The sequence below is a fragment of the Diadema setosum genome, chromosome 7 (assembly GCF_964275005.1).
Source record: "Diadema setosum chromosome 7, eeDiaSeto1, whole genome shotgun sequence".
Classification (NCBI taxonomy): domain Eukaryota; kingdom Metazoa; phylum Echinodermata; class Echinoidea; order Diadematoida; family Diadematidae; genus Diadema; species Diadema setosum.
In genome coordinates, this window is record NC_092691.1 from 5,905,220 (window position 1) to 5,922,580 (window position 17,361).

General features: G+C 37.1%; 1 protein-coding gene and 1 long non-coding RNA gene across 2 annotated transcripts in view; both read left to right on the forward strand.

Annotated features, from left to right (window-relative positions):
- Positions 1-17,361, forward strand: part of LOC140230627 (uncharacterized) — a 53,325-nt gene that overhangs the window by 5,607 nt on the left and 30,357 nt on the right. The window lies entirely within an intron of this gene.
- LOC140230591 (uncharacterized) lies at positions 87-4,568 on the forward strand. Its single transcript, XR_011901404.1, has 4 exons — positions 87-725; positions 1,545-1,675; positions 2,183-2,313; positions 2,866-4,568. It is a non-coding gene; the product is annotated as an uncharacterized lncRNA (long non-coding RNA).

The following is a 17,361-nucleotide window of genomic DNA, read 5'->3' on the forward strand; positions in this document are numbered from 1 at the left end:
AACTTTATAATGCATGATCATATGAAAATACTGTGTCAATACTATTAGAAATCGCATATGCTTTTCTTCAACGAGATCTGTGAACTTCAAAAAACTCAGTTGAAATCGCCTAAATCGCTCATTTTTCGGGTAGTCGGGAACGCCCCCAGAAAAAGCAAGGACCGGTCACGTGCCTTGTCAGGTGACACTTTGACGTACGAGGGGGTATTCATAGTGCCGACTGTCTCGCCGTATACCGTACTTCACAGTGCAGTGAGTCTTGTGTATTTGTAGGAAAGTTAGAGAAAATATTTCAAGAAAATGCCGTGGAGGTGTGTCGTCACCGCAGCAAAGACACAAAAGATGGGTGTAAGTCTGCACAACTTCCCTAGGCTAAAGATGACGCCATTCGAAAGAATTGGATCTTGAGACTCATTTCATTTGCTGAAGCGAGCCCAGCAGTGCAGTGCAGTGCAGTGGGATGCATGCAATGAATGGTTCTTCTAACGTTATAGTCGTCAGGTTGTACAGCCTCGTATGCAGTGATCGCTTGGAGGAGTGGAGCCAAGTACATGTAAACTATAGTAGAGGAGGGGCTGTATACTCGGCTAGGATTTGTGCCCAAAAAGAGGATCCTGCAGCCCATAGCTATCCCTGTCATCAAGCTGGGAACTGGAAGCCAATCCCATCGTCAGAGAGCTGAAAAACAAAGCGGATCAGCAGTTCTGAAGCTGGAGAGAAAGCGGGTATGTTCTGTATAGCGTCTAGACGACTCTATAGAGTCGAGATAGAAACACGAGACCAATGTATACAGAGACTCTAAATCTCTAGATCTATAGAGTCGGGTATGTTCTGTATAGACGACTCTCTACCTCTAGCTATCGATGAGTATCGTAACTAGATGTAGATCTATACACAGCCCAGTTGCTGTATAAATCGGGACGGGGTTCGCACGGCGTCTGGTTATGGCCTCGGCCTATTGCTAATATTCTACTAGTATCATATTATTTACTAACAGTTTCATGGTTTAGATAGGTTGATAAGCTCTGTCTGGCGTTCCGAGTGGGACTGCCTTGCTTCCCTAATAAAGCTCTAAAGAGTTGTATGTACGTAGTAACCGAATGGTTGGATGGTATGTTCCAAAACAAATTATTAGATTGAATTGATCTAGGACTGGGCATTATTGTTTGTCTTCACTTGCCCATTTGTCATTAGGCAAGTGAAATCTTCAATATCCTTTTTTTTTTCTTGCCCCAAAATGTTTCCCATATATTAGTTGGCTAATGTAATGTGATTTCATAGTTTACATGTACAAAAAAAAAAGTCACTTTCCAATCAGACAAGGAACTTTCTGCAGTCGTTTATTTTCAGTTGTCGTCATTACAATTTCACTTGCCCTGGTTACAATGTTGAATGTGGGGAAGTACTAATGGCAGTTATTACTTGTGATTAACAGTATTTGTTTCTCCCAGGAGTTCCTACATGCATCTAGTTAACCATGTTCTTACAGGCATACATAGACATTTTTTTTTATTCAATCCTCTCTATGCTATTGCTAATTACAGGGTTCAGCTGGCAGCATTGCATTACAGTGTACAACACAAATCGAGACCGGAGGCAAGCTCGAGGTGCAACAGGTGATCTGCTCTACCAGATTGTGAAGCCAAAATACAAGGCTGGGTCTTCTAGTGTGAAGGTTCGTGAAGAATGGCGTAGATATTTTATGCAATATTGGAAGAAAATGAATTCACGTTACAAGACCAATTACAATGAAGAGAAAAATATTAGAATGGCACAATTTGTCAACTACACATTTTATTATTTGTTTGTCTTTGTAGAAGCATGGCTTTCTTGACCACTGAGTACACATAAAATGATCAATTTTAAAAGGTCCCAAAATGTTTCCCATATTAGTTGACTGATGTAATGTGATTTCATAGTTTACATGTACAAAAAAAAAGTCACTTTCCAATCAGACAAGGAACTTTCTGCAGTCGTTTATTTTCAGTTGTCGTCATTACAATTTCACTTGCCCTGGTTACAATGTTGAATGTGGGGAAGTACTAATGGCAGTTATTATTTGTGATTAACAGTATTTGTTTCTCCCAAGAGTTCCTACATGCATCTAGTTAACCATGTTCTTACAGGCATACATAGACATCTTTTTTTTATTCAATCCTCTCTATGCTATTACTAATTACAGGGTTCAGCTGGCAGCATTGCATTACAGTGTACAACACAAATCGAGACCGGAGGCAAGCTCGAGGTGCAACAGGTGATCTGCTCTACCAGATTGTGAAGCCGAAATACAAGGCTGGGTCTTCTAGTGTGAAGGTTCGTAAAGAATGGTGTAGATATTTTATGCAATATTGGAAGAAAATGAATTCACGTTACAAGACCAATTACAATGAAGAGAAAAATATTAGAATGGCACAATTTGTCAACTACACATTTTATTATTTGTTTGTCTTTGTAGAAGCATGGCTTTCTTGACCACTGAGTACACATAAAATGATCAATTTTAAAAGGTCAAGATATACATTTTCTCTTTTTTTGGGGGGGGGGGGGTGTGGAGGGGCAGGTCTTATGCCTGTTCCACTAATCAGAAGTCATAGAAGGGAGGCAGTCAGTTTTCCATTCCCGAAGACCAACACTCCACATTCCATGACCAATGGCTACTTTGGCATCCTCAAATCAAGTCTTTGCATTGAGGAGGACAAACCCCAATTTTGATATGAATTTGCAAAGATTTTTTTAATGTCATTATCAAAATGGTGGTTTCTGTTCATGACACCTCAAGGACTTTGTTGCTAATAACCAATGCAAACATCTTAATTCCATCTATTTTGTGTGTCCCTTTGTTTCTTTCTGTTGAATTTTCTACAGCACATGTTGATGATGTCCTTTCTGCTGTTGTGGAGTACGATGACAAAACTCCTGCATCCTGCCAGCCTTCAACGCCTCCCCTTGTGAGTGCCATCGTGTGTCATCCAAGGGAGGAAGTTATTGAATATCACAGGAGACAATTTGCACCTGAGAAATGATGTGATGGTTTCAGGAATCCTTGCAATTGAGATTGAAGTTCATATTATGTACAATATGATACAAATTTTTTGTGGAATGATTTTTTCATCTGTTCTTCTGTCAGATGTTGGATACAAACACTCAAAATTTTGTTATGCATAAGCATTCTTATGCGCTCTATTCATGAGTGATCATCTAAAGACAAGATAAGATCACCTTGGTTACTGTCGTGTCCCGTCTGTATAACATGTATGTAGCATTTCATCACAAACAATATGATGCCAACTTGATATAGTGTTTCAAGGACCATTTCTTTGCCAATTGAATATTGTCCTTTTAATAGCAAAATCATAATTCATTTGCAATACAGGAGTCATGTGGATACAAAAGGAAAACTGTATTCTTTTGTTGATGTTTAAAGCATAAATGACCATATTTATGGACAGATGAGCTTGCATTCTTAACACTATTCTGTAGAGATATTTAGTGTTGTATTAAAATGGTAAGTTTAGAAGATTTCTACATGAATGCTGTCCCTTACTATGGTTTTATCATAGCATGTTTGCTGTTATAGATTAGAGCTCATCACTCTTATGATCAAATATTGATATTTTTGACAAGATAATTTAGAATCAGATGTGCATGCATTATAGAACACAACACACTCAAAAGGGATTGAAAAAAAAAATTGTATATACATGTAGTTTTGAGAAGAAATGCAATAATTTACTCTTGGTATATGATTCACAGATTTATGAAAAAGGAGAACAAGATGTGTTCTAAGCATTAGCATTTTACATAATCTTCATCTGTGTTTAAGCAGACTTAGGCCCAGTTACTCAAGTTCGGAGACCTGGAATGCATCCACAGGGAGAATCCGAATTCGTAATGCGATGCTAAGTCTAGTTGGGGAATTATTCTGTTGATATCTATTATACATGTAGTTCTCCATCCATAATCATTGAAGTCAAGCATTAAAAGTTAAGCATTGTTTTTTCTTATGAATATGGTGTCAGGGGTCTTATGAAAGAACAATTGCTAGGTCACTCAGACTCAGACATTCATAATTATTCATGCAGATAGGTACTTCTGAAAATGTGCACACAAGCAAACACCCACATGCACATACCATGTATGCTCACATACATTCACACATTTGTACACATTTTTAAATGTGTGAAAGATTGAATAACATCACTCACCTGTATTGTTTTGTATATGTACACTTGCAATACATATATTATTTCTATCCTAAATTTGAGTTCTGTAGAGATTTCTGTATAGTGAAGAAGAAATCACAAAGCTTTTGATTCAATGTTACATGAGAATGTCTCATAATATTGATATGAAATATACAGTATGTATGTGGAAAAGATAACTCTTCCGGACTGATTTGATGTCAAATGTGGATGTCACTCATGCGTGCTTGACTGACCAGCTGCCATTGATCCAGTGGAATAAATCCCATTTTGTTCCAACATTAGGATATGGAGATAACACACTGGTAGGGTTTTACAATCTCACTCCTGTAAGTACAATACCCCTCCCCTACTTTTCCTCACTCCCTTTTACTAATTTTCTTTGGTCTCCTATCTATACACACATCAACACACACACACACACACACACACACACACACACACCCTTTGCCATACTACACACATACCCACAAACACCTTCAAACAGGCATCACTTGAACACTCCCACCAACATGCAAATCGCATACATATGTACAATGCCATACAAATCTTACCTGTACATATATCTATGAGGGGAATATTTCTATTCATTCCATGAGGGGGAACATCAGACAAACATAGGGCAAATATATCAATGATATATTCATCCTATGTGTGTCTGATGTTGGTGTGTGTTTGTGCGTGTTTGTATCTGATATGCATGAGTGTACCGAGGGTGTGTGTATACACTTGTATGTGTATGTTTGTGCATTTTCATGTGTATGAAGCTAATCTTTTTTTGTTAATAAGGATGAATTTATACTGCATGTATTGTATTACTACAACCGCTACAACTACATATAGAAAACACAACACACTTTTTTTTCCATTTGCTTACAAAATATAATTGGTGTAATCAGCTGGAAGGAATGTTTGACAAATGAATACTGGTTCATGACAGAATACTACTATATGAGCCAGCTACATTCCAGTTCAATGAGTTCGTAACTAGACTTGGTCCTGTTCTCTAAATACAGTGTAGAGGCAGTGAAGCTATTGCCGGAAAGGCTACAGCATCTTAATTGTATTAGAACGTTATTTGTTTTTTGTGACCATGATTGACAACATAGCTGTTCAACATGTCAATTCTACACAATCAAAATTACCTTCAGTTGTATGGTTGTGAAAGTGTCATTTTCCAATTGCTAAAACATGCAGTAGATCTACATTACAAAAGAGAGAGGGGGAGCATAGTAAGAGTAAGAATTGAGACAAGAGTGCATTTGACATACAGTCAAATCTTGTTATAATGAGGTACATTATGGGACCAGAGATATCACTCCTGTATATCAAGATCTTGTTATAACTACAGTTTGTCATATCACTGCTTATAATATTGAGGTTCCACTGAACATGCATCAATAAATTACAATAAAATACAATGTACTGTAGATCATTTGTACAGAGAGGCTGAAGTCCAACAGCATGTTTCTCAGCTGTGTGCCTTGATGAGTTGGTGTTGGACGCTGCATATCATCAGTATACCCAACATACCGGTAATGGACAAGGTGCCTGACAAAGTATACATGTGACATTTCGCAATGTACAAACTTATCTGATGCATTTCTACACTGTGACCACATTCCCGTTAAGCAGATCGCAATGTGACAAGTTGTCACATTCTACACCCAATATCAGTGCTGCATATACAGTCTTATTACAACCTATGAAAAATGAAAGCCTGTCACTATTTTTGATGGATGAGTTTATCAGATTTTTCTAACAGCAGAAGATGGCAATAGGACTCTCACATTTTGGCCCAGAAATGTCCAGCATCATCTCACCAGTTACCGGTATGCAACATGTCTTGATCGCCTGATATTGAAACAAAAGTGAAACAAAATGGAATGCAAAAGGAGTAAAATTTGATAATCCTATTATATGACATCATGTGTTCATCTAGGAATTTATCTTGAGAATAGGATTTAAATTAGACAATGTAAATGGGACCCATGGGGTATGGTAGTCATTATTTTGGGGACGACTGTATAATGGCAGGATAAAATACATGTATAAAAACATGTATTGACTGCCTGAAATTGAAACAAAAATGAAATGAAATGGAATGCAATGGAATGCAAAGGGACTAAAATTTGATAATATATTACATAAGTGTTACTCTAGAAATCGTGAGAACAGGAATAAAATTACACAATGTGAATGGATCTTTCATATGTAGACTTGTATAATGACACCATAAAATTCATTAGGAAATTATCAGGGATATGAAAAAAGCCTAATCTTTATTGCAACATTTGGAAAATAAAATAGGGAATTAAATGTGCCTAACAAACTCACTTGTTATCTGCAGCATTTGTTCAAGCACCTTCTCCATAGGCCTACTGTTGGGTGTCCTGGTAGCTTCCAGTTTCTTTCACCCATTCATCGAGGCCCACAGTTGAGAAACCTGGATGTGCTATAATACAGCGCAGTGGAGCATCGAAATGTCTTTCGTTGTACCGTAATTCTCAATCTTGTCCATTATGTGCTCTGTCTCTTTGCAGCAAACGGATTCCCTGGCAGTGGTCATGTGGGAACACAGCTGCGACAGAGGCACCTGAAAACAAAGAAAAAATGAAAAAAAAAAAAAAGAAGAAACATAACGAACAACACATTCCTATTTCCTTCTTTGTGTTTATTAGTTGGTGTTTTGAAGTAGTACTGCACTGTCACACAATGAGATTAGACTATAGGCCTATTAGTCATTAGTGAAATCATTGTTTGAGTTCTAGGCAAGTGTGAACAAAATATCGTTCATGACTAGGCCTGTAGGAACCCCTACTGCCAGAGAGGTTACCACTGATACCAGACTCTTCAAACCACTGCTTAGCCCAGCCACATACGGTAATTGAAATTGCAGTTATGGTATGGCCGGCAAACACTTGTACCTTATTGCAAACAGCAGTTTTTCACTTATCCTTTCATAACTTGTCTCGTGCTCGGCAATTTACATGTGAAACTGTAGTAGGAGGGCCTAGTGGAAACAAACTTGGTTGGAATTTACCAGTCGATTACCTCATGATAGGAAGGTCCTTGGGGCCAGAGAAATGACCTCCTTATATACCGGGTACATGCGTATACAGGTACAGTACTATGAATTACATCAAAGTTTATACCAGGACTCAAGTAAGATACTGTTAAATGCGGGAAAAAAAATCGGGATCTGAAAAATCAGTTTGTCCTTGTGACATTATGAATGAGATCGAGAGATATGAGAGCTCAAGTATGACATCTGCCTCGCCAGCTCAGTGCATAGCCTTTCAATTCATACCGTCGTTTACCGATGTCCCTCTTCCACTCCAGTTTCACGTTCATGTTGTATTGTAAACAAAATTCTGTTTTGATTTTTCCAACCCCAATCGACCTGCATTCTGTAAAAATTAACGTTAGGCCTAACGTTAGAGTGAACTATCTAGACTCTCAGCGTACTTGATACTAATGATAGTTACCAATTATTATCTTTCAAGTCCCAACCTCGTCGCAGGCTCGTTGCCATCACCCTGTTCCTCGAGCAGCATCCTCACGGGCCACTGCCCCGGGGGGCGATTTTTTTTTCCGTAACCCTAACGCGTCGAAATTGCCAATTGTGGCACTTGAGCAAAGACTATCAGAGTACTAGTTGGTTGCGATACTTGTGTTGCTTTCTTGTATACAGTACCATGGTCGTCTGCTAACCACAGAATCAGATTAGAATGCGAGAATGGCACGCCGCCTTGTGAACTGTCATAACAACGGCTTCGTGCGTGTGTGTGTGTGTGTGTGTGTGTGTGTGTGTGTGTGTATGTTGTGTGTGTGCGTGTTTCCACTTCGCCATCGGCATCGCGTTCTGCTTTGCCGTCTGCTTACACTACTGGTATTCCTGTGGTTTTGTTCGCCGTCTGCTGACACTTTTTCTTTTGTCTCGCAAGACTTGCGTTGTTAATGATAATAATAAATATCATTTATAAAGCGCTTATTACAATGTTTCTAAGCGCTGAGCGTCTCGATGAAAACATTAGAAAAGAGAAATTCAGTCATGGAGTACAAGATGCAAACTCGAAGTTTTCATCAATATCTTGCAAAAGTAAATTGGAAATCTTAGCTTGGAATGAATTATGATATAAGTATTATATAGGTCTATATAGGCGTACAACTGCAGCAATTGCTATTGTTAAAGGGACTGTACAGTACTGGTTGAGGTGGGGATTCATGTTTTGAACATTCCTAAGTGAGATAATGAAAAGCCTCTTATGAAATATGAAAGAGCATGCAATTTCAAGAAGGATTCAACGTTTATTTGATGAAAATTGGTTTTCAAATGGCTGAGATATCCAAAAAAGTGCTAATAATAAAAGGCGACATGCCACAACTTTATTAGGATCTCTTTGTTTCACCTTGTTTTTTGGATATCTCAGCCATTTCAAAACCGATTTTCATCGAATAAACTTTTGATACCCCTTAGAACCGCATGCTCTTTGACATCTCATAGAGTGGTTTCTGAATATCTCGCAAAACGTTAAAAGTTAAATCCTCACCTCGACCAGAACTGTACACACCCTTTAACATTGATCATGTTTATTAGCCACGCAGAATCAGATTCGAAGTGGGCATTATGTCTAATTGGGTAACATGAATACACTATACTTGGTTAATTTGGGTTTATACTTCTCCAACCTCACGATGATTGTGCTTTAAAAAAAAAAATGATTCAGAAAGGCGTAGTAGGCTCCTTTTTAGTTCAGGTTCATGTATATAGATCAAGTAATTCTCATGCACTAACATCCAAGATGAAGATGGGGGAGGGAAGAGAAGCTGGGGGAGAGTAATCATTGATTTCGATCGATATACATTTATAAAGGCATTTTGAAACAGCATTTATAAAGCAAACAGCAACTCATTTTCATCTAAAATTCTAATATCACGTACGGTTTGAATTGATCTATCAATATAAATATATAGGTCTATATTTTTGGATGTTCACTTTATCATTGCCAACCCTATAGTTCTCCTCATCAAGTGCCTCGTTACCTCTACCAAAACGACCATCAGTGAAGGAAACCCAAACCCAAAGAGAAATGTGGATTGAGTGAAAGCAGCAACATTAGTAAAACACATCAGTGACAGTTAAAAGAAAATCGCACAATATTGTAAAAGATGCAAAAGATATGCATTTTTAACGTTTTGATGTTGGTACAACTGGATAAGGGGATACTTGAGTTCATGATATCATGTGTGGACAACAACATGAAGAAAATATAAAGAAAATCATAAAACATGTTTTCACTTTTCTTGCGTAATGAAAGAACATTTGACTATAAAAACCGCTTTCAGAAAGTAGGGGGAATGATTGCTGCCTTTAACATAACTTATGTCAGTATCAATTAAGTTGATGGAATGTGTAATTTTCATGAAATGTGATTTCTTTGTGGAATTCTCTTCATGTTTTCTTTACATTGTTGTCCACACATGACGTCATGGACTCTAGTAGTCTCCTTATCCAGTGATTACAACACCAAAACTAGAAAAATTAATAATTTTTGAATCGATTGTCGGATTTTCCTCAAACTTTTACTAATGTTGCTGCGTTCGCTCAATCCATATTGCTCTTTTGGGTTTTGGTTTCTTTTAATATCAAACAATCATCACTACCATCATTGCTTCAATTAGATTATAAAACTGAGGGATCGATTACAGAAAAGAGTTCTGTGGGATCGACCATAAACATCATTACTATCATTTCACAACTGGATATCATCTTATCATCATCATCATCACCATGATTGCTACTCGTATTACCATCGCATACATATTACCACAAGCAATCTATCCTCCACCATATTGCACTATCAATACTTTTTTTTTTTTCATGTCACCAATCCATCAACAACTTCACGAAATCTCTTGCATATTTTCAGCTTTATCATTATCATCAGTCTAAACAGGGAGGCGAGACAAAACGTCTCACCTCCCTGGTCTAAATAAGCATTGCGACTATCAATATATCCTACTCGAACCTTCCCTTCAATGCCCACATGGCCTAGCACCCTTATTGTAAGTCGATTCAATGAAATGATGAAGCGCAATGATGAAGATAATTAATGATTGAATATTAAAACACTGATTTGTTTGTTTGTTTGTTCGGTGTAAGAACACTAGCCGCATTCACACGTGTTAGCTGGTTATACTCGTAACTTTTTATGAAACTTCATGATCGATATATTATAGAAACAATCACCTGGCATTAACTGGTATCAGATTCCCAGGTAGGTTCATGAGTTTATGAGTAATACACATTTGTCGAAGCGACTTGAAACGATCGTTTTATAATGTGTTGTTATTTGGCACAAACTGATTTCATTTATTCTAATGGTGAAGGATAACCAAAAGAAAATTAAATCTACCCGATATTAGCCAAATTTAAGGTCTTTTCATTAAGTTGGAACATCAAGCATCTACTTACGCGTTTTTATAATATGCATTTATAGGAAACTGATATACGTTTAAACGATGATAGCCATCATATTATGGTCACCTACAGTATATAGCTCCATACCAAGCCTGGACAAAAGTACGGAATCTATCAGCAATGTTGCAGTGTGTGTGTGTGTGTGTGTGTGTGTATGTTTTCTTTGCACCGAAAACTCGAGGGCGGGCGCCTGAAAGTGCAATGACTGCACCTTCCGTGCACTTTGTATGTGTGTCTTTTTGTGTATGTGCGAGTGCGTGCAATGTGTGTTTGTGTGTTTATGTGTTTGTGTGGGTGTGGTAGGTGTGCAGTATATCGTTACTTGCAAAGTTTCGTGTATGCTAACGTAAAAATCGTAATCAAGAGTTATTCTGAAAGAAAATGAAAGCGAGGTCACAGCTGGTCGTTGTTCACGTCTGAAAAAGTAAACATTCTGGTTATAATCATAAAAGTGTCAGAAATTGTGAACTCTATTGTTAAAAAAATGTTTGTTATTCAAACTTCAGCGTGTTTTATGAACACATATTTATATATTTCAAGATTGAGCCTGCTGTGACCTAGTTTAGCAACCATGTCATAAAGCATTACAAATTTTTCCCCTTAAACGTGATACAACAATGCTAGCAACTATATATGAATAGGTGGTAGACGTAGATATAAGGCTTAGGACATTTGCAGGAGTAGGGTAGGTTAGATTTTTATCATGATTTGTACCTTGAGGTGCTCACAAGCGCTTTATTAGATCTTAAACTGAAATACTGATAAACCAACTGGCCACGACTTCAAATTGACGTCAAAATCACGTCCATTTCCCTTGTTCTTGAAGAAAAGGCGTCTTTCAGATGTATTCCTTGTTTTCTTTTCCAATATACGTTAAAAAGTCATGAATTGACGTGTAAACGACGTGCTCATGACGTTCTGACGTACATCTTGTCTTTAGAATTGTGATTTACACGTCAATAAGAGGCCTCTTATATGACCACCAATGACGTCTTTTGGACAACTTCCATTTGAGCAAAAATACGACATATTGACGTCAGTTTGAAACGTTAAAATGACGTCCAGTATCTTTGTTTATTTCCGTCTAAAAGATTTTTTTGACGTCATTCTCGTCTTTAAATTGGTAATTTACACGTCTTTATGACGTCTTTGTATAACCCAGACGTCAGAAAGACGTCACAAATATTTCGTCTTTTAGACGTCATCCATTTGAGCAGAAATACGACTTTCTGGCGTCAGTTTAAGACGTCTAAATGATGTCTGCTTTCTTTGCTTATTTACGTTAAACAAACGACAATTATTGCGCCTTTCTGAAGTCTAAATAATGACGTCATTTTTATATCTTCCATTTGAACAAAAAATCGTCTTATTGTTGACAGTTTCGACGTGTTTCTGACGACAGTAATGACGTGAAAATGTCGTCATTCTGACGACAGTATGTCGCAAAGCAAACTGATATAACTCTATAAAACTCTATAATTAGTAGGCCTAATTATATGACGTTATAAAGACGTCGAAAAACTTACGTAAACATAACGTTAATATGTCGCTAATATAACGTCATAAATACGTCGCAAAACAACGTAAATTTAACGTCATAATACGTCATTGATATGACGTGATAAATACGTTGCAAAACAAACTGATATAACTGATTGACAAATTGCCCTACATCGACGTAAATAAGCACTGAATTGATCAGTGTTTTTAGTAGTAGCCATGATAAAAAATTACTGATCAATTCAGTGCTTATTTACGTCGATGTAGGGCAATTTGTCAATCAGTTGCAATGAAAACATCTCGACGGAAGAAAATCGTGAATTTGAAAAACTGATATAACTCTACAAAACTATAATTCGTAGGCCTAATTATATGACGTCATGAAGACGTCACAAAACTGACGTGAACATAACGTTCATATGTCGTTAATATAACGTCATAAATACGTCGCAAAACAACGTAAATTTAACGTTATAATGCGTCATTAATATGACGTGATAAATATGTTGCAAAGCAAACCAATATAACTCTATAAAACTATTCGTAGGCCTAATAAAATGACGTCATAAAGACGTGGCAAAATTGACGTGGACATAACGTTAATACGTCGTTAATGCAACGTTATAGATACGTCGCAAAACAACGTAAATTTAACGTTAAACACGTTGCAAAGCAAACTGATATAACTATAACACTCTATAATTCGTAGGCCTAATTATATGACGTCACAAAGACTAATTATATGACGTCACAAAGACGTCGCAATAACGTTCATATGTCGCTAATATAATGTCATAAATACGTCCCAAAACAATGTAGCCTAAATTTCACGTTATAATACGTCATTAATATGACGTGATAAATACGTTGCAAAACAAGCTGATATAACTCTATAAAACTATAATTCGTAGCCCTAATTATATGACGTCATAAAGACGTGACAAAACTGACGTGAACATAACGTTCACATGTCGTTAATATAACGCCATAAAAACGTCGCAAAACAACGTCACGTTATAATACGTCATTAATATGACGTGATAAACACGTTGCAAAAAAACTGGTATAACCATAAAACTCTATATATTCGTAGGCCTAATTATATGACGTCACAAAGACGTCGCAAAACTGACCTGAACATAACGTTCACATGTCGCTAATGTAACGTCATAAATACGTCCCAAAACAATGTAGCCTAAATTTCACGTTATAATACGTTATTAATATGACGTGATAAATGCATTGCAAAGCAACGTAAATTTTACTTCACTTATGCGTCGTAAATACGACGTGAATAATACGTCACAAAATTGACTTGAATTTTACGTTTTTAGTTCGTCGCTAATATGACGTCATAAATACGTCGCACAACTGAAGAAAATTTCACGTTAATACGTCGCTCATATGACGTCATAAATGCGTTGTAAAACAAAGTATATATTACGGTATTAAGACGTCATTTAAATAACGCTATGAATACGTTGCAAACTAACGTAGATTGCGTCATTAATACGTGTTTATGACGTAAAAATTACGTCGCAAAATTGACGTAAATTTTACGTCATCAACATGTCACCAATATTAGGTAATAAATACGTCGCAAAACTGACGTAACACATCAGGAAATCCATAACATGACGAGATAATTTCGTTTCAAAGAGACGTTGAAATCACGTAATTTTCTGGTCATTTTCAGACTTGCGACAACTTTGACCATGTAGTTGCGACCAAATTGAGACGTCTTTTTGACCTCCGTCTGCTAGCTGGGATGTTCATATGACTACTTTATTATTAGTGATACATTGTATATGTTTTTCCTAACCAATTTCTGTGCATTTTCTAATGCATCCAGGCTGTAGAAATCGACAACTTTTGCTGATCTGAGATACAACGTCAAACGTTGAAATAGATGAATTTACAGGTCTGTATTTGAAACCTAAAGTAAGGGGAAGTCCAAACTAAAGATAACTTCTTAAAAAAAAAAACCCTTGGCAAATAAGAAAATATTGGTTAAAGATTGAGGAAAACTTTCTTAAGAAAGGTATCATTCTAATTTTCAACAAATTATAATCGATCAAGAAAATCAGGCAATCTATGACGTTTCCAGCGACTTCCTATACAAGAGAATAGAAAAGAAAGTACATGTATGCAAAATTTCATATTCTAACGTAAAGGCATCATTTACCTATTGCATATGAAACAAAAACCCAGCATTGGTGCTTCAAAATAGTTCTTAAATGTGCGTTAGGGATAGAAACAACCAATGTAAATATTTTAACCATTATCATCGATGTTATGTATTTTTAGATATACAAAATGTGTACAATAGTTATAATAAAAATGTTTCCAGATTAAACCGTCTACAGTTATGGTTTAGTGAGAAAAATAGTGATATCTCCTTATATTTCATGCTTTATTGAAAACGTTTTATATGGTGGGATGTGGAATGACCTACACATGCATCAAAAGTGATATCTTGAACATTTTTTAAATCACTGTTCTCAACGGTAAACAGGACCTTTATTAAAATACATGTTTGTATTCCATTTTAAAATCATCCTCTTTAGTTATCACTCCGAATATTTTACAAATAACCTCTGTGACATCAGTTCTATTACTTCATCAAAACATCATGGAAAATACATTTCAAATAAATTTCTCAATGATATCTTTACAAATGCCTACGAAGGAGAAAATTATCAAAATACTCTTCATAAATTAAGTGACGAGCACATCAAAACACCACTTTTCTGCGGGGGAGGGGGGCAGAATGAATTTTTGAACACTGTTTAGGTGATTAATTCCTAGTGGAGTCAACATCTTGGTTTCGAACCAATGTTGGCTCAACCTTATACATGCACGTAGTTATGTCGTGCCACGCTGGACTAACCATTCATGTAAACGTCACATGGATGTTGGCACAATGTTTCATTGAATACTGTCATTGCTTTTAACATCTTTAAACCGTAGATTTTTTATGTTATACAAATGCGATCCTATACACCAACACTTCACAGACAGCTGTTAACGCCATCCTAACAGTTGACTAGCAAATTACTATATCATACACTATCTCAGCTGTTGTAAAACAAAAACAAAAGAACAATCGTATGGATGTACATAATTTATACGGTTTTGTCAAAAAACATAGACTTACATTTTTGTACGTTCACACACGTATACACATATTATACACGCACACACACGCACGTAAATAGCCTTCGAGATTTTTATATACATACAATCACTTATTTAGACGTAAAGATGTATTAATTTATATTGTTTAAAAGTTTTATATAGTTATTATAAATCTGATACATATTTACACACTTGTGTATGTTAATGCACACCACACCCAACACAACGTTGATTTATACAGATTAATATTTCTTTAATGTTATATATTTCTGACAATGATATTGACATTATCTCTTGTGTGTTTATCATGTCTATGTATCCATGTTAAACGTGCATGTGCTCTGTATATTGTATGTATCGATGTAACTTGTATGCATGCTAACAAAACAAATTTCCAGAAACGGACAATAAAATCGAATTGAATTGAATTGAAATGAAATTTCTTTTACCTCACGGCCTATGTACACATCATTATATCAAGCAGCACTATTATCCTACCCCCCCCCCCAAAAAAAAAAAAAAAATCATTCGTGGCTTGTCAACGGACACCACCTGACGCTCACTCCACTTTTGAGGCTGCCGCGTAAGGCAGCCCATAAATAATCTGAACACAAGTGATCGCTGTCAGTGAAAGTGACCAGTGATTTGTAACCTTGATTGAAAAAGGCACCCTCCCGTGTACCAGGGAGGTGAGAGAGGAGGCGAGTCACCTCCCTGCTTATGTTGTACACAATATACCGAGTGCTGAGTTTTGTAAAATGATATACTTGCTAAATGGCTTGCTCATGTGAAACGTCTTCGAATAAAGCTCCAATTTACCATGTACGACTTGTGTCCTCACTTCTCATTTTCCTCTGGAACTTCGATTAATGGGAACGTGTTACTGTTGAGTGTATACTTGCAGTGCGAACAGAATAATACACCAAAACACTTTTAAAAAATGATATTCTTCATTAGAATTTCATCGATATCAGGCCCATGTTTACAATGAAATTAATTTGAACAAAAATAAGCAGCTGAATTCTTATCTCTTGTGCTTCTAAATCATATTTTTCTTACACACAGTATAATATAGGCCTAGGATATACAAATCGTACCATGCGTAGCGTATTACTTGACACAGAGTTCTGCATGAATATCTCAGAAAACGCTTTCTGATTACTTAGTAACTTCAAGCCAATCCATATCTGCCTAACGCACACACTTGTGCTGCTGAATCACCTTCTTTTTTAAACACACACACACACACGCACACACACACACACACACACCTACACACAAACCCGTTTTGAAGGGCGTGCCTTCACATTCGAATCTGATTCTTACGTGTTAGCAGACGACCATGCCACTGGTATATGTGTACATACTGTACAGCAGTGCGTGTACAGCAGTACAGTAAAAAGTCCAAGCGCATGCGTACAAAACCAGCCAAGTACACTGATAGTCTTTGCTCAAGTGACACAATTGGCAATTTCGACGCGTTAGGGTTACGGAAAAAAAAATCGCCCCCCGGCGGCGGGAGGTGAAGAGTCGGGTTCATATACTCCAGAACGGTACGGCTACGGGCGGGATGAACTCAATACAGATTAGATTTAGGGTTGCGTGGGGCTGGAGCTGGAGCTGACGAGGGGCTGCTTTACCTTCGCCTTCATCATCTCGGTGGGGGTAGCAGCCAGAAAGGCGAATCCAGGTCTGAATCCATATTGAGAACACTGTCTTGTTGACCACGTACTGCTACCAGCTTGTTTACCGTGTATAAAGCTAATGCAGCGCGATCGATCTCCGCGGAGCTAGCAAGGTATGCTGTTATCGTAAAAATTAGAGTGCCATCCAGTCTCCAGTTGAAATTTGTTGTTATCATCCATGCACACACACAGAGTCACAATGTACGGTCAGCAGTAAAGCGGCTGTCTGTACGTCTACTTGTCTTTTTCTCTCGCAGAAAATATCTAGTTTTTTCCAAACGTAAACCGGATCCAAAAAGGCAATTATCATGGGTAAAGTGTTCAAAAAAAGTCAGTGGCGTCACTGGGCCTC